Source organism: Macaca nemestrina, chromosome X (assembly GCF_043159975.1).
Source record: "Macaca nemestrina isolate mMacNem1 chromosome X, mMacNem.hap1, whole genome shotgun sequence".
NCBI classification, from domain to species: Eukaryota; Metazoa; Chordata; class Mammalia; order Primates; family Cercopithecidae; genus Macaca; species Macaca nemestrina.
The window spans coordinates 81303195-81328003 of record NC_092145.1 but is presented as its reverse complement, the minus strand read 5'-3'; positions in this window follow the sequence as shown (position 1 = coordinate 81328003).

Sequence of the window (24809 nt, the reverse complement as noted above, 5' to 3'; positions counted from 1 at the left end):
AATAAATGGTGCTGGGAAAACCAGCTAGCTGTATGTAGAAAGCTGGAACTGAATCACTTCCTTACACCTTTTACAAAAATTAATTCAAGATGGATTAGAGACTTAAATGTTAGACCTAAAACCATAAAAACCCTAGAAGAAAACCTAGGCAATACCATTCAGGACATAGGCATGGGTGAGGACTTCATGACTAAAACACCAAAAGCAAAGACAACAAAAGCCAAAATTGACAAATGGGATCTTACTAAACTAAAGAGCTTCTGCACAGCAAAGGAAACTACTATCAGAGTCAACAGGCAACCTACAAAATGGGAGAAAATGCTTACAATATACCCATCTGACCAAGAGGTAATATCCAGAATCTACAAAGAACTCAACCAAATTTACAAGAAAAAATCAACCCCATCTCAATGAAATAAAAGAGGACACAAACAAATGGAAGAACATTCCATGCTCATGGATAGGAAGAATCAATATCGTGAAAATGGCCATACTGCCCAAGGTAATTTATAGATTCAATGACATCCCCATTAAGCTACCAATGACTTTCTTCACAGAACTGGGAAAAACCATTTTAAAGTTCATATGGAATCAAAAAAGAGCCCGCATTGCCAAGATAATCCTAAGTCAAAAGAACAAAGCTGGAGGCATCACGCTACCTGACTTGAAACTATACTACAAGGCTACAGTAACCAAAACAGCATGATACTGGTACCAAAACAGAGATATAGACCAATGGAACAGAACAGAGCCCTCAGAAATAATACCACACATCTACAACCATCTGATCTTTGACAAACCTGACAAAAACAAGAAATGGGGAAAGCATTCCCTATTTAATAAATGGTGCTGGGAAAATTGGCTAGCCACAAGCAGAAAGCTGAAACTGGATCCCTTCCTTAGTCCTTATACAAAAATTAATTCAAGATGGATTAGAGACTTAAATGTTAAACCTAGAACCACAAAAACCCTAGAAGCAAACCTAGGCAATACCATTCAGGACATAGGCATGGGCAAGGACTTCATGTCTAAAACACCAGAAGCAATGGCAACAAAAGCCAAAATTGACAAATGGGATCTAATTAAACTAAAGGGCTTCTGCACAGCAAAAGAAACTACCATCAGAGGGAACAGGCAACCTACAGAATGGGAGAAAATTTTTGCAATCTACTCATCTGACAAAGGGCTAATATCCGGAACCTACAAAGAACTCAAACAAATTTACAAGAAAAAAACAACCCCATCAAAAAGTGGGCAAAGGATATGAACAGACACCTCTCAGAAGAAGACATTTAAGCAGCCAACAGACATGAAAAAATGCTCATCATCACTAGCCATCAGAGAAATGCAAATCAAAACCACAATGCGATATCATCTCACACCAGTTAGAATGGCAATCATTAAAAAGTCAGGAAACAACAGATGCTGGAGAAGATGTGGAGAAATAGGAACACTTTTACACTGTTGGTGGGACTGTAAACTAGTTCAGCCATTGTGGAAAACAGTATGGCGATTCTTCAAGTATCTAGAACTAGAAACACTATTTGACCCAGCCATTGCATTACTGGGTACGTACCCCAAGGATTATAAATCATGCTGCTATAAAGACACATGCACACGTATGTTTATTGTGGCACTATTCACAATAGCAAAGACTTGGAACCAACCCAAATGTCCATCAGTGACAGACTGGATTAAGAAAATGTGGCACATATACACCATGGAATACTCTGCAGCCATAAAAAAGGATGAATTTGTGTCCTTTGTAGGGACATGGATGCAGCTGGAAACCATCATTCTCAGCAAACCCTTGCAAGAACAGAAAACCAAACACCGCATGTTCTCACTCATAGGTAGGAATTGAACAATGAGATCACTTGGACACAGGAAGGGGAACATCACACACCGGGGCCTGTTGTGGGTTGGGGGGAGAGGGGAGGGATAGCATTAGGAGATACACCTAATGTAAATGACGAGTTAATGGGTGCAGCACACCAACATGGTACATGTATACATATGTAACAAACCTGCACATTGTGCACATGTACTCTAGAACATAAAATATAACAACAACAAAAAAATCAACCCCATCAAAAAATGGGTGAAGTATATGAAGAGACACTTCTCAAAAGAAGACATTTCACTACTGGGTATATATCCAAAAAAGAGAAAATCAGTATATCCAAGAGATATCTGCAACTCACGGTTGTTGCTGCATTATTCACAGTAGCCAAGATATGATATGAAATCAACTTAATTGGTTTTTAACAGATGACTGGATAAAGAAAATGTACATATACACAACGGAATACTTTCCCATTGTAAAAATAATGAAATCCTGGAATTCGTGGCAACATGCATGACCCTGGAGGTGAGTAAAATAAGTCCTGAACAGAAATATAAATACTGCATAGTCTCTCTCACACATGGAATCTAAAAAAGTTCATCTCATATGAACAGAGAGTAGATCAGCAGTTACTAGAGGCTGAGAAAGGCGGGGGTAAAGGAAGACAGAAAAAATTGGTTAAAGGACACAAAATTACAGCTAGATACAAGAAATGATTTCTAATATTCTATAGCACTGTAGGATGACTACAGTTAGCAATAATTTATTATATACTTTTGGATAGCTGAAGGGAGGATTTTGATGTTCCCAAAACAAAGGAATGATAAATGTTTGAAGTGATGGATATGATAATTACCATTATTTGATCACTTTACGTTATAAGTATCAATATATCACTCTGTATCCCACAAATATTTACATTTATGTGTCAATTAAAAATAATAAAATGTAAGTACAAATTTGTAAATAAATGTAAATTTTATAAAACAATACACTGTTGATGAAAATGTAAAATTGTGCAATCACTTTAGTAAAGTTCGGTGGTTTACAAGAGACAGTTTTAAATTAAATTGCACTTATCATACAACCAACACTTTGGTTATATATTATTTTACAATATATTTTGACTAATAATATTTACTCAAGAGAAAGAAAACATACATCTGCACTAATACTTTACATTGATAGTCAAAGAACTTTAATTTGTAATAATTTAAAAATTGATACAGCTCAAAATATTTGTCAACAGGTAAACAGGTACAGAAATAATGGTATATCCAGACAGTGTTCTACCACTCAACATAAAAAAAAAAACAAAGTAATAATATATATGAGAACACCAATGACAATTTCATATCTACACAGAGTAAAACAAGTAAATCAAAAAAATTGATACTGAATCCATTTATTTATAAAAGCTCTAGAAAATACAAATATATGTAATGACAGAGAGCAGTTTTGTGGTTGAATAAAGATGGAGTGGAAGAAGAGAGGGATTACAAATGGAGCATAAAGAACTTTAAAATGTTATAAATGTGTTAATTTGGTTGTGATGATAATTTAAGCCTGAAATTCCAATTCACTGGGGCTGAGGTGGAGTTGAGAAATGTGTATTTTTATAAAATTTTCCCAAATATATGACCAGGTTTAGAAACCATTAAATCCCTATCCGAAGGCATAGCACATGTAAATTTTCCAGCCAAATAAGAGTCTTCTCTTTGTAAATGAGTCTAAGGAATACACTACAGCATACCTTAATGTTTACCCATGATAATATGGTAACTATTCACATACTTAAAGATTGCTATTAACTTTCTCCTCTCTCATCAGTCCTCTACTGATTCCCCAGTGACAACTATTATAATACTGAAAGATAAATGTTCTTTTTACTCCGCCTGGTTCTAAGTAAGCCATAGAATGGTAACTAGCTAAGTCTTCTTTGGGTAAGTAATAGAGTTGTAGATAAATCATTTTTCTAATCCCAGCCTCTTATGTCTTGTACAGACAACCTGTTTGAAAAAGTAGTCACATCGGCACTTCTAATATATTCAACTTTGATTTACCCTAATTTCTCATTTTTTCACATATTCCATACCTTAATCAGAAGCACATGTTCAGAGAGTATCTATATGGTAACTTACCTCAAAGTCCAAATTCCTTGCTTTATAGATGAGGAACTTGGGATAGTTACACAAATATAAAATTGTCTAAATGGCAGAGCTTGGGCTAGACCTTTCTCCTTGAAGGGCAAGCGGGAAGCTTGAAAGACCGAGGATTGTTCCTGGCTTAGAAACAAGGTTAAAAGGAGGCAGGAGTAAAGAAAAAAAGAAAGGAGACATGAGCAAAGTAATGGGAGACAGGAAAGATAATAGAGAAAGCTGAAAGAAAACATTGTAAAATTGGAAAAGCACACACCTCTGTATTAGATGACAGTCCATCTATCATTTTATTTTCTTTCCTTCTTTCACTTCCTAAGCCATTAATATATGAGTCTCTCTGAGATTACGAAAATTTGCTGCAAGAAAAGTACTGCATAAAGTTTTAAGTCATCTAGAAACTGTCAAGGATTTTAGGTCCCTGAGACTATAAAGTGTTTGTATAACAAATGGTCAACTGAGGGTGCTGTATTGCTTCTTTGGATTTCTCCTTATAACAATGCTTTTGATTTAGGAAATGCTTTCTGATTTTGAAATAAAATCCATGGTCTTTCCCCTGAATCTCTAAAGTCATCTCCCAATTTTTTATACCCTTAAAACTCAGACAAGCAAAGCCAAAAAAAACTACTCAGAGAAACTCACAAACTCATTTGCACAGGGATACTTCATCCTTTTCAATCCCCTTCTCCCCAAAGGGCAAAGATAAAGTGAGAGTTGTGAAAGTATGGCAGATAACATTACCATCCAGTTTTTCTTCTTCTTATGAATATGAGGGCCTTTTTCCCAAACAACTCACTCTCTCTCCTCTCTATGTTCTTCAGATGAAAAAAGAGCAGAATGCACTTCTTCTGGAGATTGTTAGACCTTCCTCAATTCTATATTCATTGGAGGTGAGGCCCAAATTGATGAGAGAAAGGAACTGGTAGGGTTTATTCCATTGTAACCCATGGGTCATAAACACTTCTCTTCTGTTTTTTTTTTTTTTCTTGAAAACAATAAAACCTAGGATAGTCCTTTTTATTTGCTGTGAATATTCTCACCTTTTCCTGCCATATAACCCCTGAAGAAAGAAGGAGTGGAGTGGAACCCTGCTGCATATCAAAGCCATGTGAAATGTTAAGAGTCTGTTGCTCCAATATGATAGGCAAAACCTCAAACCCTCTAGACAAAATCGGAAGCTATTTTCTTAGCTCACGTAATTCCTGGACAAAGAGAGAAACATTAGCACCCAAAAGAAGCTTAGTCTTGGGCTTGTCTTTAAGAGCCCTTTAGTGGGAATGGATGAGTGTCACCTTCATATTGAATAAACGAGGAAATAAGAGGGGTAGGAAAATGACTTAACATCCCAGTGGGGAATGCACCTTCTTATCCCCAGGGGACCACATAGTGATGAAGAGTCCTCTCACACTACCTCCTGGAAAATTTGAGAGAAATCACCCATTTTGCAGCTAAGAATGTTGAAATAATAAGCAATAGTGTGGCCTGTTGCCAGACAGTAAAAATTAAGATGAGAGTTCAATTCTTCTAAATTTAGTACTATATTAAATTGAGCTCTATTATTGGAAGGCCAACACTGTGGGTTTCATCTTCAAATAAACTCAGTGACTTTCTACTGCTCCAAATCCTCTTCGAAGTCAGGAGCGATCGCATAGAATCTCAGTATTGGAGAATGTCTTAAAGTCTTCCTAGTCCAATTACCCATATGCCTAATTTTAAGAACTTAAGAACTGAATTCTTGAGTTTTGACATTACACCATCCTGCCAGAGTCCTCAATCTCAGAGTATCAGAATTCCTTGAAGATCACCAAAATTTTAATGATTAAACTTCTTATTGTTTCAAACAAGTATACAGGTTTCTTTTAAATACACACACACACACACACACACACACACACACACACACACACGGGCATGCACTACAACCCAGGCAAACTTTCACTATTTCTAACTTTGCTGAAAAGCTATGAAACAATGATGAAGCCATCATCTATCTAACAGTCACACTTGTAATGTAGCTGTGTCCTGCATATTAAGCTATTCCATCATCATAATAAAAATGATATGATGACCAATAACATAAAGAAATTCTATAGATTTTAAATTAAAAGATCGAGAATGTAAAACAGAACACTAGTATCGAACTGTAGCCTGTCTGGCAATGATACTTTTTTATATTTGTGAAGTTTTAAAAATGCATTTTAATCACCCAAACTGTTGTCTTATTTTTGATTTGCAAAAAAGAGAGAAAAGTTCTGCTTGGTGGTGAATAGTCACTTTTCTAAGTTCCATTTAGTGTCCAAAAGTACAGTTATGATTGTAAAGATTAAGTTATACTTCCAAAGGGAGACCATCAATAGCTTGAGAACTAATTAAGAAAGAACTCACTAAATCAATGGTGGTAGATTCAGGGGTTTGAGAAGACTGTTTTACATTTTTTTTTTAAATCAAAGACTTTTGTATAGCAAAGGAAACAATAAACAGAATGAAGAAACAGCCTGCAGAATGACACAAAATATTTACAGAGTATACATCTGATAAGGAGTTTATATCTATATTACACAAAGAACTCAACAACTCAGAAAGAAAACAAATAACCCAATTTCAAAATAGAAAAAGGACCTGAATAGACATTTCTCAAAAGAAGATATACAAATGACTAACAGGTATATGAAAAAATGTTCAACATCACTAATCACCAGGGAAATGCAAATCAAAACCATAATGTGCTATCACTTCACTCCCATTAGAATAGCTATTATCAAAAAGACAAAATAACAAATGTTGGTAAAGATGTAGGAAAAAGAGAACCCTAGTACACTGTTGGTGGGAATAATGTATAGTCATTATGTACAGACATTATGGGAAACAGTATGGTAATTCCTCAAAGCGATAAAAATAGAAGTACCATGTGATCCAGCAATCCCACTACTGGGTATATTTTCAAAGGAAATAAAACCAGTATGTCAAAGAGATATCTTCATTCTCATCTTTACTGCCACATTATTCACGATAGCCAAGATAGGGAATCAAACTAAGTGTTCATCAGTGGATGAATGGATTAAAAACTGTGGTGTATATACACAGTGAAATATTGTTCAGTCTAAAAAAAAAAGGAATTTCTGTTATTTGCAACAACGTGGATGAACCTACAGGACATTATATAGGTGAAATAAGCCAGGCACAGAAATACAGGTACTCAAGGATCTTACTCATATGTGGAATGTAAAAAAGTTAATCTTATAGAAACAGAGAGGATAAGGGTGATTATCAGAGGATGTGGCAACTGTCATGGGGCTGAGGAGGGTTGAGGAGATGTTGGTCAAAGGATACAACGTTACAGTTATATAGGAGAAATAAGTTCAACAGATCTCTTGTATAGCATGATGACTACAGTTAATGACAACATATTGCATTCTTGAAAAATGCTAAGAGAGTTTATGTTAAATGGTCTCACCACAAAAATGGTCTCACCACAAAAATGGTCACTACGTGAAAGTAGAGAATAGAATAGTGGTCACTACAGACTGGGAAGGGTAGGGGAGAGGAAGTGGTTGGTTAACGGGTTTAAAGTTACAGTTAGATGGGAGGAGTAAGTTTTGTTCTGTAGCACTGTAGGGTAAACATGATTAATAATTTATTGTGGCCGGGTGTGGTGGCTCATAGCTGTAATTCCAGTACTTTGAGAGGCCAACGAAGGCGGATCATGAGGTCAGGAGATCGAGACCATCCTGGCTAGTACGGTGAAACCCTGTCTCTACTAAAAATACAAACAACAACAAAAAAAAAAATTAGCTGGGCGTGGTGGCAGGCACCTCTAGTCCCAGCCACTCGAGAGGCTGAGGCAGGAGAATGGTGTGAACTAGGAAGGCCGAGCTTGCAGTGAGCTGAGATCACTCCACTGTACTCCAGCCTGGGTGACAGAGTGAGACTCTGTCTCAAAATAATAATAATTTATTGTATATTTTTTAAATGTTAGAAAAAATATTGCAAATATGCACAACACAAAGTAATAATAAATATTCTGGGTGATGTATACGCAAATTGCACTATTTGATCACTACAAATTGTATACATGAATTGAAATGCCACATAAATATGTATAATTACTCTCAACTAAAAATAGAAAGAAAAAAACTATGTGAAATAATGCAAATTTGAAACAGCCAGATTTAATCATTTAACAATGTATATATGCTACTTCAAATAAGTACATCTTTGAGGTTTTTGTTTGCTGTTTTTAACTTTTAGTGTCTGGGTACATGTGCAAGATTTTTATATAGTTAAATTTCATGTTACTCGACAGTTAAGTTTTTTCATTCATACTCTCTTTCTACCCTCCACCCACAAGTAAGTTTGGTATCTATTCTCTTCTTTGTGTCCATGTGTACTCAAGGTTTAGCTCTTATTTATAAATGAGAATATGTGATATTTGCTTTTCTGTTTCTGTGTTAGTTTGCTTAGGATAATAAACTCCAGCACCATCAACGTTGCTGCAGAGGACATAATCTCATTCTTTTTTATGACTGCATTGTATTCCATCGTATATATGTACCACATTTCCTTTTATCCAGTCTACCATTGATGGACATTTAGGTTGATTCCACATATTTGCCATTGTGAATACTGCTATAATTAACATATGTGTGCATGTGTCTTTGTGGTAGAACAATTCATATTCCTTTGGGTGTATACCCAATAATGAGATGGCTGGGACAAATGTAAGTTCTAAGTTTTTTGAGAAATCAGCAAACTGCTTTCAACAGTGGCTAAAGTAATTTACAGTGCCACAAGCAGTGTAAAACGTTATCTTTTCTCTGCAACCTTGCAAACATCTGTTATTTTTTGACTTTTTAGTAATAGCCATTCTGAATGGTGTGAGATAATATCTCATTATGGTTTTAATTTGCATTTCTCTAATGATTGGTGATGTTGAGCATTTTTTATATATTTCTTGGTTGCATATATGTCTTCTTTTGAGAAGCATCTGTTTATGTCCTTTGCCCACTTTTTAATGAGATTGTTTACTGCCTGATAATTTATTTAATTTCTTATAAATTCTAAATATTAGACCTTTGCCAGGTGTGTAGTTTGCAAATATTTTTACCCATTCTGTGTGTTGACTCTTTATTCTGTTGATAACTTCTTTTGCTGCACAGGAGAAACTATTGACAGAGTAAACAGTCAATGCACAGAAGCTCTTTGGTTAAATTAGGTCCCATTTGTCAATGTTTGTTTTTGTTATAATTGCTTTAGATATCTTCATCATGAAATCATTGCTAGAGTCTATATCCAGATTGGTATTTTCTAGGTTTCCTTCAAGAGTTTTTGTAATTTTAGGTTTTACATTTAAGACATTAATCCATCATGAGTTGATTTCTGTTTATGATGTAAAGAAGGAGTCCAGTTTCCATCTTCTGCATATGGCTGGCCAATCATCCCAGCACTATTTATTGAACAGAGAGTCCTTTTCTCATGGCTTGCTTTTCTCAACATTGTTCTTTTGCTTACAATACCTGTGGCTACTTGGGCCCCTTTTTAGTTTCACGTGATTTTTAGAATAATTTTGTTTTTAATTCAGTGAAGAATGTCATTGGTAGTTAGATAGAAATGGCATTGAGTCTGTACATTTCTTTGGGTACTATGGCCATTTTTACAACATTGATTCTTCCTGTCCATAACCATGGGAATGTTTTTCCATTTGTTTGTGTCCTCTGTTTTTTTTTTTTTTTTTTCAGATTTTTCTGTAATTGTTTTATAGAGATCTTTCACCTCCCTGGTTAGCTGTATTTCTAGATATTTTATACTTTTTGTCGTTAATGTGAATCGCATTGCATTCTTGATTTGGCACTCAGCTAGGAGGTAATCAGAGGTATAGAATCACAAAGTCTACAAAAGGAGAGAATTTGACTTTCTCTCTTCCTATTTGGATATCTTTTATTTCTTTTTCTTGCCTGATTTCTCTGGCTAGGACTTCCAGTATTTTGCTCTGGCTAGGACTTCTAGTATTATGTTGAATAGGAGTGGTGAAAATGGGCATCCTTGTTGTGTTCCAATTCTCAAGAGTGATGTTTCCAACTTCTTCCCATTTAGTATGATGTTGTCTGTGGGTTTGTCATAGATGGCTCTTATTATTTAGAGGTATGCTTGTACAATACCTAGTTTGTTGAGGGTTTTAAACTTGAGGGGTTGCTGAATTTTATTGAAAGCCCTTTCAGCATTGATACGGTCTGGTTGTGTCCCCACCAAAATTTCAGCTTGAATTGTAAATTCCATAATCCCCACCTGTCATGGGGGGGACCCCGTGGTAGGTAATTGAGTCATGGGGGTGGTTAACCTCATGCTGCTCTTCTTGTGATAGTAAGTGATTTCTCATGAGATCTGATGGTTTTATAAGAGAATTCTCTCCCCTTTTGTCAGCACTTCTCCTTTCTGCCATCATGTGAAGAAGGATGTGTTTGTTTCCCCTTCTGCATGATTGTAAGTTTCCTGTGGCCTCCCCAGTCATGCAGAACTGTGAGTAAATTAAACCTTTTTTATTTGTAACTTAGCCAGTCTTGGGCAGTCCTTAATAGCAGCATGAGAATGAACTAATATAGTAAATTGGCACCAGGTAATGTAGTGCTGCTATAAAGATACCCAAAAATGTGAAAATTACTTTGGAACTGGGTACCAGGCACAGGTTGGAACAGTTTGGAAGGCTCAGAAGAAAACAGGAAGGTATGGAAAAGTTTGAAACTTTCTAAAGACTTGTTGGATGGCTTTGACCAAGATGCTGATAGTGATATGCACAAGGAAGTTGTTCTGGCTGAGGTGGTCTCGGATGGAGATGAGGAACTTGTTGGGAACTGGAATAAAATTGACTTTTGCTATGTTTTAGCAAAGAGACTGGTGGCATTTTGCCCCTGCCCTAGAGATTTGTGGAAACTTGTACTTGAAGAGATGACTTAGGGTGTCTGATGGGAGAAATGTCTAGGCAGCAAAATGTTCAAGAGGTGACTTACATGTTGTTAAAAGCATTCAGTTTTATGTATTCACAAAGATACAGTTTCTAATTGGAACTTATGTTAAAAAGAAAGCAGAGCATAAAAGTTTGAAAAATTTGCAGCCTGGTGATATGATAGAAAAGAAAAACCCATTTTCTGGGGAGAAATTTAAGCCAACTGCAGAAATTTACATAAATAATAAAAAGCCAAATGTTAATCACCAAGACATTGGGGAAAATATCTCCAGGGCATATCAGAATTCTTCATAGCAGCCCCTCTCATTACAGGCCCAGAGGCAAAAAAGAAAAAAAAAATGGTTTCCTGGGACAGGCCCAGAGTGTTGCTGCTTTGTGCAGCCTTGGGACTTGGTCCCTTGCTTCCCAGCTGTGGCTAAAAGGGGGCAAGGTACAGCTTGGGCTGTGGCTTAAAAGAGTGCAAGCTTCCAGCCTTGGAAAATTCCACATGGCATTCAGCCTGTGGTGCACAGAAGTTAAGAATTGAGGTTTGGGAACCTCCACCTCGATTTCAGAGGATATATGGAAATCCCTCGATGCCCAGGCAGAATTTTGCTGCAGGGATGGAGTCCTCACTGAGAACCTCTACTGCAGCAGTGCAGAAGGGAAATGTGGGGTTGGAGCCCACACACAGGGTCCCCACTGGGGCACTGGCTAGTGGAACTGTGAGAAGAGGGCCATCATCCTCCAGACTCCAGAATGATAGATCCACCAGCGACTTACACCATGTACCCAGAAAAGCCCCAGATACTCAACGCCAGCCCATGAAACAGCTGGGAGTGAGGCTGTACCCTCCATAGCCAAAGAGGAAGAGCTGCCCAAGACCATGGGAATGCATCTCTTGCATCAGTGTGACCTGGATGTGAGACATGAAGTCAAAGGAGATCATTTAGGAGCTTTAAGATTTGACTGCCTCACACAATTTCAGACTTGCATGGGGCCTATAGCCCCTTCATTTTGGCCAATTTCTCCCATTTGGAGTGGGTGTATTTGCCCAATGTCTGTAACCCCGTTGTATCTAGGAAGTAACTAACTTGCTGATTTTACAGGCTCATAGGTGGAAGGGACTTGCCTTCTCTCAGATGCGACTTTGGACTGTGGACTTCCGAGTTAATGCTGAAATGAGTTAAGACTTTGTGGGGACAGTTGGAAGGCATGATTGGTTTTGAAATGTGAGGACCTGAGACTTGGGAGGGACCAGCGGTGAAATGATATGATTCGGCTGTGTCTCCACCCAAATCTCATCTTGAATTGTAGGTCCCATGATTCCCATGTGTTGCAGGAGGGACCCAGTGGGAGGTAATTGAATTATGTGAGTGGTTACTCTCATGCTGGGGTCCTTGTGATAGTGAGTGTGCTCCCATGAGATCTGATGGTTTTATAAGGGACTTTTCTCCATTTTGCTTGGCACTTCTTCCTGCCATCATGTGAAGAAGGACATGTTTTCTTCCCATTCCATCATGATTGTAAGTTTCCTGAGGCCCCTCAGCCATGCAGAACTGTGAGTCAATTAAACCTCTTTCCTTTATAAATTACCCAGTCTTGGGCAGTCCTTCATAGAAGCATGAGAACAGACTAATACATGCATGTATTGAGATTATCACGTTTTTGTTTTTAGTTATTTTTATGTGATGAATCACATTTATTGATTTGCTTATGTAGAAACAACCTTGCATCCTAGGAATAAACCTTACTTAATTGAGCTGATTTAGGTTCTGATGTACTGCTGGATTTGATTAGCTAATATTTTGTTGAGGATTTTTGTATGTATATTCATCAATGATATTGTACTAAAGTTTCCTTTTCTTTTGGCTCTGCCAGGTTTTGGTAGCAGAATGATGCTAACCTCATAAAATGAGTTAGAAAGGAGTTCCTCCACTTGTTTTCTGGAATAATTTTAGTAGAAATGATACCAACTCTTCTTTATACATCTAGTAGAGTTTAACTGAGCATCCATGTGGTCCTGGGTTTTTTCTTATTGGTAAACTTTTTATTACTGGTCCAATTTTAGAACCCATTATTGATCTGTTCAGGGTATCAATTTCTTCCTGGTTCAATCTTGAGTGGTTGTATGTTTTCAGAAAAGTATCTGTTTTTTGTAGATTTTCTGATTTGTGTGCATAGAGGTGTTAATAATAGTGTCAGAGTGTGTTTTGTAATTCTGTGGGATTAGTGGTAATGTCCTCCTTGTCATTTCTGATTGTTTCTTTGAATCTTCTCTCTTTTTTTGTTTGTTATTGGAGCTTGCAGTTTATCAATCTTATTCTTTCAAACGACAAACTTTCAGTTTTGCTGACATTTTGTATAGCTTCTCACATCTGTTTCATTCAGTTCAGCTCTAATATTAGGTATTTATTGTCTTCTGTTTCTCTAGTTCCTCTAGCTGTGATGTTAGGTTGTTAACTTGATATCTTTTTACCTTTTTGATGTAGGCATTTTGTGTTATAAACTTTCCCCTTAACATTGCTTTAGTTGTGACCCAGAGATTCTGGTATGTTGTATTTTTGTTCTCACCAGTTTCAAATAATTTATTGATATCTGTCTTAATTTCATTGTTTACCCAAAAGTCATTCAGGAGTAGGTTGTTTAATTTCCATATTATGTATAGTTTTGAGCAATCTATTTAGTGTGTTTCTATTTTTACTGTGCTGTGGTCTGAGAGTATGGTTGATACGATTTTCTTTTTTTTTTATTTGCTGATAATTGTTTTATCACTGATTGTGTGGTGAAGTTTAGAGTATGTTTGCTGTGCAGATGAGAAGAATGTATACCCTGTTGCTTTGGAGTGCAGAGATCGGTGCATGTCTGTTAGGTCCAAATGTTCAAGTGTTGAGTCCAGGTCCCAAACATTTTTTAGTTTTCAGCCGAAGTGATTTGTCTAGTATTGTCAGTGGGGTATTAAAGCCTCCCACTATTATTGTGTGGTTATCTAAACCTCTTCATAGGGCTCTAAGAAATTGCTTCATGAATCTGGGTGATCCTAGGTTGGTTACATAAATATTTAGGATAGTTAGGTCTTCTTGTTGAATTGAGCCTTTGATCATTATGTGATGCCCTTCTTTGTCTTTTATGTCCATTTTTATTCAAAATAAGTTTTGTCTGAAATAAGGATAACAATCCCTGCTTTTTTCTGTTTTCCATTTGCTTGGTAATTTGTTTGTTTTTGTTTGTTTGTTTTTACCATCCATTACTTTGAGTCCATGGGTGTCATTGCATGTGTGATGGATCTCTTGAGGACAGCATACATTTAGGTATTGCTTCCTTCTTCAACTTGCCACTCTGTCTTTTAATAGGGATGTTTAGTGCATTTATATTCAAGGTCAATATTGATATGTGTGGATTTGATCCTGTCATTGTGATTCAAGCTGGTTATTATGCAGAATTCATTGTGTAGTTGCTTTATAATGTCAATGGTCTATGCACTAAACTACATTTTTGTGGTGGCCAGTAAGGTTTTCCTTTCCATGTTTAGCACTCTATTTAGGACCTTTTGTAAGGTAGGCCTGGTGGTAACAAATTTCTTTTTATTTTATTTTATTTCATTATTTATTTACTTATTATTATTATTATACTTTAAGTTCTAGGGTACATGTGCATAACGTGCAAGTTTGTTACATATGTATACTTGTGCCATTTTGGTGTGCTGCACCCATCAACTCGTCAGCACCCATCAACTCCTCATTTACATCAGGTATAACTCCCAATGCAATCCCTTCGCCCTCCCCCTTCACCATAATAGGCCCCAGTGTGTGATGTTCCCCTTCCCGAGTCCAAGTGATCTCATTTTTCAGTTCCCACCTATGAGTGAGAACATGCGGTGTTTGATTTTCTGTTCTTGTGATAGTTTGCTAAGAATGATGGTTTCCAGCTGCATCCATGTCCCTACAAAGGACACAAGTTCATCCTTTTTTATGGCTGCATAGTATTCCATGGTGTATATGTGCCACATTTTCTTAATCCAGTCTGTCACTGATGGACATTTGGGTTGATTCCAAGTCTTTGCTATTGTGAATAGTGCCGCAATAAACATACGTGTGCATGTGTCTTTATAGCAGCATGATTTATAATCCTTTGGGTATATACCCAGTAATGGGATGGCTGGGTCATATGGTACTTCTAGTTCTAGATCCTTGAGGAATCGCCATACTGTTTTCCATAATGGTTGAACTAGTTTACAATCCCACCAACAGTGTAAAAGTGTTCCTATTTCTTCACATCCTCTCCAGCACCTGTTGTTTCCTGACTTTCTAATGATCGCCATTCTAACTGGTGTGAGATGGTATCTCATTGTGGTTTTGATTTGCATTTCTCTGATGGCCAGTGATGATGAGCATTTTTTCATATGTCTGTTGGCTGTATGAATGTCTTCTTTTGAGAAATGTCTGTTCATATCCTTTGCCCACTTTTTGATGGGGTTGTTTGTTTTTTTCTTGTAAATTTGTTTGAGTTCTTTGTAGGTTCTGGATATTAGCCCTTTGTCAGATGAGTAGATTGCAAAAATTTTCTCCCATTCTGTAGGTTGCCTGTTCACTCTGATGGTAGTTTCTTTTGCTGTGAAGAAGCTCTTTAGTTTAATTAGATCCCATTTGTTCATTTTTCATTTTCTCACCATTGCTTTTGCTGTTTTAGACATGAAGTCTTTGCCCATGCCTATGTCCTGAATGGTATTACCTAGGTTTTCTTCTAGGGTTTTTATGCTATTAGTTCTAACATTTAAGTCTCTAATTCATGTTGAATTAATTTTCGTATAAGGAGTAAGGAAAGGATCCAGTTTCAGCTTTCTACTTATGGCTAGCCAATTTTCCCAGCACCATTTATTAAATAGGGAATCCTTTCCCCATTTCTTGTTTCTCTCGGGTTTGTCAAAGATCAGATGGCTGTAGATGTGTGATATTATTTCTGAGGACTCTGTTCTGTTCCACTGGTCTATATCTCTGTTTTGGTACCAGTACCATGCTGTTTTGGTTACTGTAGCCTTGTAGTATAGTTTGAAGTCAGGTAGCGTGATGCCTCCAGCTTTGTTCTTTTGACTTAGGATTGTCTTGGCAATGCGGGTTCTTTTTTGGTTCCACATGAACTTTAAAGCAGTTCTTTCCAATTCTGTGAAGAAAGTCATTGGTAGCTTGATGGGGATGGCATTGAATCTATAAATTACCTAGGGCAGGATGGCCATTTTCACGATATTGATTCTTCCTATCCATGAGCATGGTATGTTCTTCCATTTGTTTGTGTCCTCTTTTATTTCACTGAGCAGTGGTTTGTAGTTCTCCTTGAAGAGGTCCTTTACATCCCTTGTAAGTTGGATTCCTAGGTATTTGATTCGCTTTGAAGCAATTGTGAATGGAAGTTCATTCCTGATTTGGCTCTCTGTTTGTCTGTTACTGGTGTATAAGAATGTTTGTGATTTTTGCACATTAATTTTGTATCCTGAGACTTTGCTGAAGTTGCTTATCAGCTTAAGGAGATTTTGGGCTGAGACAATGGGGTTTTCTAAATATACAATCATGTCATCTGCAAACAGGGACAATTTGACTTCTTCTTTTCCTAACTGAATACCCTTGATTTCTTTCTCTTGCCTGATTGCCCTAGCCAGAACTTCCAACACTATGTTGAATAGGAGTGGTGAGAGAGGGCATCCCTGTGTTGTGCCAGCTTTCAAAGGGAATTTTTCCAGTTTTTGCCCATTCAGTATGATATTGGCTGTGGGTTTGTCATAAATAGCTCTTATTATTTTGAGGTACGTTCCGTCAATACCGAATTTATTGAGCGTTTTTACCATGAAGAGCTGTTGAATTTTGTCAAAAGCCTTTTCTGCATCTATTGAGATAATCATGTGGTTCTTGTCCTTGGTTCTGTTTATTTGCTGGATTATGTTTATTGATTTGCTAATGTTGAACCAGCCTTGCATCCCAGGGATGAAGCCCACTTGATCATGGTGGATAAGCTTTTGGATGTGCTGCTGAATCCGGTTTGCCAGTATTTTATTGAGGATTTTTGCATCGATGTTCATCAGGGATATTGGTCTAAAATTCTGTTTATTTGTTGTGTCTCTGCCAGGCTTTGGTATCAGGATGATGTTGGCCTCATAAAATGAGTTAGGGAGGATTCCCTCTTTTTCTATTGATTGGAATAGTTTCAGAAGGAATGGTACCAGCTCCTCCTTGTACCTCTGATAGAATTCAGCTGTGAATCCATCTGGTCCTGGACTTTTTTTGGTTGGTAGGATATTAATTATTGCCTCAATTTCAGAGCCTGCTATTGGTCTAATCAGGGATTCAGCTTCTTCCTGGTTTAGTCTTGGAAGAGTGTAAGTGTCCAGGAAATTATCCATTTCTTCTAGATTTTCCAGTTTATTTGTGTAGAGGTGTTTATAGTATTCTCTGATGGTAGTTTGTATTTCTGTGGGGTCGGTGGTGATATCCTCTTTATCATTTTTTATTGCATCTATTTGATTCTTCTCTCCTTTCTTCTTTATTAGTCTTGATAGCGGTCTATCAATTTTGTTGATCTTTTCAAAAAACCAACTCCTGGATTCATTGATTTTTTGGAGGGTTTTCTGTGTCTCTATCTCCTTCAGTTCTGCTCTGATCTTAGTTATTTCTTGCCTTCTGCTAGCTTTTGAATGAGTTTGCTCTTGCTTCTCAAGTTCTTTTAATTGTGATGTTAGAGTGTCAATTTTAGATCTTTCCTGCTTTCTCTTGTGGGCATTTAGTGCTATAAATTTCCCTCTACACACTGCTTTAAATGTGTCCCAGAGATTCTGGTATGTTGTATCTTTGTTCTCATTGGTTTCAAAGAACATCTTTATTTCTGCCTTCATTTCGTTATGTACCCAGTAGTCATTCAGGAGCAGGTTGTTCAGTTTCCATGTAGTTGAGCGGTTTTGATTGAGTTTCTTAGTCCTGAGTTCTAGTTTGATTGCACTGTGGTCTGAGAGACAGTTTGTTACAATTTCTGTTCTTGTACATTTGCTGAGGAGTGCTTTACTTCCAATTATGTGGTCAATTTTGGAATAAGTGCTATGTGGCGCTGAGAAGAATGTATATTCTGTTTATTTGGGGTGGAGAGTTCTATAGATGTCTATTAGGTCTGCTTGCTGCAGAGATGAGTTCAATTCCTGGATATCCTTGTTAACTTTCTGTCTCGTTGATCTGTCTGATGTTGACAGTGGAGTGTTGAAGTCTCCCATTATTATTGTATGGGAATCTAAGTCTCTTTGTAAGTCTCTAAGGACTTGCTATATGAATCTGGGTGCTCCTGTATTGGGTGCTTATATATTTAGGATAGTTAGCTCTTCCTGTTGAATTGATCCCTTTACCATTATGTAATGGCCTTCTTTGTCTCTTTTGATCTTTGATGGTTTAAAGTCTGTTTTTTCAGAGACTAGTATTGCAACCCCTGCTTTTTTTTGTTCTCCATTTGCTTGGTAAATCTTCCTCCATCCCTTTATTTTAAGCCTATGTATGTCTCTGCGTGTGAGATGGGTCTCCTGAATACAGCAGACTGATGAATCTTGACTCTTTATCCAGTTTGCCAGTCTGTGTCTTTTCATTGGAGCATTTAGTCCATTTACATTTAAGGTTAATATTGTTATGTGTGAACTTGATCCTGCCATTATGATATTAACTGGTTATTTTGCTCGTTAGTTGATGCAGTTTCTTCCTAGCCTTGATGGTCTTTACATTTTGGCATGTTTCTGCAATGGCTGGTACCAGTTGTTCCTTTCCATGTTTAGTGCTTTCTTCAGGGTCTCTTGTAAGGCAGGCCTAGTGGTGACAAAATCTCTAAGCATTTGCTTATCTGTAAAGGATTTTATTTCTCCTTCACTTATGAAACTTAGTTTGGCTGGATATGAAATTCTGGGTTTAAAATTCTTTTCTTTAAGAATGTTGAACATTGGCCCCCACTCTCTTCTGGCTTGTAGAGTTTCTGCCAAGAGATCTGCTGTTAGTCTGATGGGCTTCCCTTTGTGGGTAACCCGACCTTTCTCTCTGGCTGCCCTTAAGATTTTTTCCTTCATTTCAACTTTGGTGAATCTGGCAATTATGTGTCTTGGAGTTGCTCTTCTCGAGGAGTATCTTTGTGGTGTTCTCTGTATTTCCTGGATTTGAATGTTGGCCTCCCCTACTAGGTTGGGGAAGTTCTCCTGGATGATATCCTGAAGAGTGTTTTCCAACTTGGTTCCATTTTCCCCCTCACTTTCAGGCACCCCAATCAGACGTAGATTTGGTCTTTTTACATAATCCCATACCTCTTGCAGGCTTTGTTCATTTCCTTTTCTTCTTTTTTCTTTTGGTTTCTCTTCTCGCTTCATTTCATTCAATTGATCCTCAATCGCTGATACTCTTTCTTCCAGTTGATCGAGTCGGTTACTGAAGCTTGTGCATTTGTCACGTATTTCTCGTGTCATGGTCTTCATCTCTTTTATTTCTTTTATGACCTTCTCTGCATTAATTACTCTAGGTATCAATTCTTCCACTTTTTTTTTTCAAGATTTTTAGTTTCTTTGTGTTGGGTATGTAATTCCTCCTTTAGCTCTGAGAAGTTTGATGGACTGAAGCCTTCTTCTCTCATCTCGTCAACGTCATTCTCTGTCAGGCTTTGATCCGTTGCTGGCGATGAGCTGCGCTCCTTTGCCAGGGGAGATGCGCTCTTATTTTTTGAATTTCCAGCTTTTCTGCCCTGCTTTTTCCCCATCTTTGTGGTTTTATCTGCCTCTGGTCTTTGATGATGGTGACGTGCTGATGGGGTTTTGGTGTAGGTGTCCTTCCTGTTTGATAATTTTCCTTCTAACAGTCAGGACCCTCAGCTGTAGGTCTGTTGGAGATTGCTTGAGGTCCACTCCAGACCCTGTTTTCCTGGGTATCAGCAGCAGAGGCTGCAGAAGATAGAATATTGCTGAACAGTGATTGTACCTGTCTGATTCTTGCTTTGGAAGCTTCCTTTCAGGGGTGTACACCACCCTGTGAGGTGTGGGGTGTCAGACTGCCCCTAGTGGGGGATGTCTCCCAGTTAGACTACTCAGGGGTCAGAGACCCACTTGAGCAGGCAGTCTGTCCCTTCTCAGCTCTCAACCTCCGTGTTGGGAGATCCACTGCTCTCTTCAAAGCTGTCAGACAGAGTCGTTTGCGTCTGCAGAGGTTTCTGCTGCCTTTGTTGTTGTTTAGGTGTGCCCTGTCCCCAGAGGTGGAGTCTACAGAGACAGGCAGGTTTCCTTGAGCTGCTGTGAGCTCCACCCAGTTCGAGCTTCCCAGCGGCTTTGTTTACCTACTTAAGGCTCAGCAATGGTGGGCGTCCCTCCCCCAGCCTCGCTGCTGCCTTGCTGTTAGATCGCAGACTGCTGTGCTAGCAATGAGGGAGGCTCCGTGGGCATGGGACCCTCCCGGCCAGGTGTGGGATATAATCTCCTGGTGTGCCTGTTTGCTTAAAGCGCAGTATTGGAGTGGGAGTTACACGATTTTCCAGGTGTTGTGTGTCTCAGTTCCCCTGGCTAGGAAAAGGGATTCCCTTTCCCCTTGCGCTTCCCAGGGGAGGCGATGCCTCGCCCTGCTTCAGCTCTCACTGGTCGGGCTGCAGCAGCTGACCAGCATCAATTGTCCGGCACTCCCTAGTGAGATGAACCCAGTACCTCAGTTGAAAATGCAGAAATCACCGGTCTTCTGTGTCACTCGCGCTGGGAGTTGGAGACTGGAGCTGTACCTATTCGGCCATCTTCACTTTCAACAACAAATTTCTTTTGTATTTGCTTCACTAAAAAGGATCTTACTTCTCATTCACTTAGGAAGCTTCGTCTGTCTGGATATAAAACTCTTAGTTGGAGTTTCTTTTCTTTAAGAATGCTAGTTGCCTTTATTTTTTCTTTCAAGTCTACCTTGAAATATCTGATGACTATGTTTCCTGGGTATGGTTGTCTTGCACAGTATCTCACAGGAGTTCTGTGCATTTCCTGAATTTAAATGTTTGCCTCTCTAGTGAGGCTGAGAAAATTTTTATCAATGATATCCTCAAATATGTTTTCCAAGTTGCCTGCTCTCTCTCTCTCTCTTTTTCAGGAATACTAATGCATCATAGATTTGATGTCTTTCATCATCCCATATTTCTGTTTTATCATTCTTTTTAATTCTTTTTCCTCATTTTTGTCTGAGTTAATTGATAGAGTCAGTCTTCAAGCACTGAGATTCCTTCCTCAGCTTGGTCTATTATTCTGTTAATACTTGCAATTGTATTATAAAATCATTCTAGTGGATTTTTTAGTTCTGTCAGATCAGTTTGTTTTTTTCTTAAAATGGCTATTTCATCTTTCAGTTCCTGTGTTGTTTTATTGTATTCTTTATATTCCTTGAATTGGATTTTGACTTTCTCTTGTATGTTGATAATCTTTGTTCCTATCTATATTCTGAATCCTATGTCTGTCATTTCAGCCTGGTTAAGAACCATTGCTGGGAACTAGTGCAGTCATTTGTAGTTAAGAATATACTCTGGCTTTTTGAGTTGCCAGGTTTCTTGCACTGGTTTTTTCTCATTTGTGTGAACTGATTTATTTTCTTCATTTCTGAAAGTGCTCTCCTTTGTATATGATTTTTTGCTTTTATCTTTTTTAACATCCTTGGTGATTTGATTGTGGTATAAGTAGGTTCAGCTGATTGGCTTCTGTTGTGGGAGGTTTTAGGAGGTCAAATCTCAGCTCAGCACTCCTGGGTTGCGTGCTGTAACTGTTGGACACTGATACTAGGCCTCTAGCTTTGTTATCTGGCTCCATGGGAGAGAACTGTGTTAGGAGCCTGCTGTGCTGGAAGGTCCAAGATATTCCTGGTCTGCTAGCCCAACCCTTGAAGGGAGAATGAAAGCCAATGTGCTTCATGGAGATAGTGGCAGTGAGATCTGTAACTTTCTTATGCATACCAGCAGCCACAGTGGCATGTGGGAGTGCACATGTGCCAACTGGGACTAAACACCAGTGGGAGCAGACCAGTGATGTTCACATACATTTTTGCACTGGCAGCGTGGCAGAATGTCTGCTTGTTGGCAGTGGTGTGGCATAAGTGGGGGCGGGGTAGTGGCGGGATACCAATGTCCATGCACACATTTGTGCTTATGGTGGCAGCAGTGCAGTGAGAGCAGAGTGCTTCTTGGGGTGGGGGCATTGGCATACATGGAGGTACTCACACTGGCAGTGGTGGCATGGGTTCTGTTGTGAGTGGGGTTCTGGTGTTTGTAAATGCACTTGCAGTAGCATCAGTAGTGGTGTGGTGGGCTGCCTGTGCCTCAGGAGGGACAGATTGCCACTGGGGGTAAGCATGATGGTGAGTTGTGCTCACTCCCATGCAGTGGGATGGCAGGGTGCATGCACACACATGCACCATTAAGGTAGGGGAAGCAAGGTCTGCCGACATGCACATGCCAGCAAAGTGGTGGGTGGGTAGCATCATGGGTGAGTGTGTGATGTCGAAGTGGCAGGTGAGGCTATTATGGAAGGCTGCAGGTGAGCTGGTTGCAACCGGAGGTGCCAGTCTGCTGGATCTCTGACAGTTATGTGCAGTATGCTGGTGAAAGAGGTATGATGAGGGCCCCCAGGAAGCACCCTGGTTGGGCATCCAAGACTGTGCTGCAAGGAGGTTGCAGCACAGGCTGGGGTCCCAAGAGAGGCTGGCAGACAGGGAGTTGCCCAGATCAGACCTGCCCCATCCCATGAGCAGGACTGCCCTGCTCTGTTCAGGTCTAACAGTCAACCTAAATCTGATGTCTCACAGTGAAACATGGTGAGCCGTGGATGATGGGTGTCCCGGGCCATGCTGCACTGCAACTTTTCTCCTGCCGAATTCTCATGGCTCTGCATAGGCTGGATTCTTGACCCTGCCCCTTCTTTAAGAAGCTCCCATGTTCACCCCAAGTACCCAGTGGTATGGGTTCTCCTGATTCTGGAGAACTGAAGATTCTGGAGGTCCATTGTGAGAGTGGGACACTTATTGCTTGTTCAACTCACTTCTTCCCCAGGTGTCACTGGGGGCCGGGAGCAGTTCCTGGTGCTCAGCAACCCCATGAAGAGTTCCAAAATTTCTCCCCATTCAGTCAAGTGTCTGCATCCTCCCTCCGTTCACTCTCAATGCTTTCCCTCTGAAGATCTGCTCAGAGTATGCTAGTCTTCCGGAAATCACAGTCTTGCAGTGGAACTTGTTTCTCTTGGCTGCATTTTCTTGACTTCTTCTCATGAATACATGTTTCAAGTACAGAATAATTACATACAATTTTATCTGTCTATTTAAAATAAACAAATACATAAGTTTGGGTGGAAAATAAATAAATAAAAATAAAAATTAGGGTGGAGCAAGATGGCCGAATAGGAACAGCTCCAGTCTCCAACTCCCACCACGAGCGACACAGAAGACCAGTGATTTCTGCATTTTCAACTGAGGTACTGGGTTCATCTCACTGGGGAGTGCCGGACAATCGGTGCTGGTCAGCTGCTGCAGCCCGACCAGCGAGAGCTGAAGCAGGGCGAGGCATCGCCTCGCCTGGGAAGCGCAAGGGAGAAAGGAATACCTTTTCCTAGCCAGGGGAACTGAGACACACAACACCTGGAAAATTGGGTAACTCCCACCCCAATACTGCGCTTTAAGCAAACAGGCACACCAGGAGATTATATCCCACATCTGGCCGGAGGGTCCCATGCCCACGGAGCCTCCCTCATTGCTAGCACAGCAGTCTGTGATCTACCGGCAAGGCGGCAGCCAGGTTGGGGGAGGGGAGCCCGCCATTGCTGAGGCTTAGGTGGGTAAACAAAGCCGCTGGGAAGCTCGAACTGGGTAGAGCTCACAGCAGCTCAAGGAAACCTGCATGTCTCTGTAGACTCCACCTCTGGGGACAGGGCACAGTAAACAATAACAAAAGCAGCAGAAACCTCTGCAGACGCAAATGACTCTGTCTGACAGCTTTGAAGAGAGCAGTGGATCTCCCAACACGGAGGTTGAGAGCTGAGAAGGGACAGACTGCCTGCTCAAGTGGGTCCCTGACCCCTGAGTAGTCTAACTGGGAGACATCCCCCACTAGGGGCAGTCTGACACCCCACACCTCACAGGGTGGAGTACACCCCTGAGAGGAAGCTTCCAAAGCAAGAATCAGACAGGTACAATCACTGTTCAGCAATATTCTATCTTCTGCAGCCTCTGCTGCTGATACCCAGGAAAACAGGGTCTGGAGTGGACCTCAGGCAAACTCCAACAGACCTACAGCTGAGGGTCCTGACTGTTAGAAGGAAAATTATCAAACAGGAAGGACACCTACACCAAAACCCCATCAGCACATCGCCATCATCAAAGACCAGAGGCTGATAAAACCACAAAGATGGGGAAAAAGCAGGGCAGAAAAGCTGGAAATTCCAAAAATAAGAGCGCATCTCCTCCGGCAAAGGAGCGCAGCTCATCGCCAGCAACGGAGCAAAGCTGGACGGAGAATGACTTTGATGAGATGAGAGAAGAAGGCTTCAGTCCATCAAATTTCTCAGAGCTAAAGGAGGAATTACGTACCCAGCACAAAGAAACTAAAAATCTTGAAAAAAAAGTGGAAGAATTGATGGCTAGAGTAATTAATGCAGAGAAGGTCCTAAACGAAATGAAAGAGATGAAAACCATGACACGAGAAATACGTGACAAATGCACAAGCTTCAGTAACTGACTCGATCAACTGGAAGAAAGAGTATCAGCGATTGAGGATCAAATGAAGGAAATGAAGCGAGAAGAGAAACCAAAAGAAAAAAGAAGAAAAGGAAATGAACAAAGCCTGCAAGAGGTATGGGATTATGTAAAAAGACCAA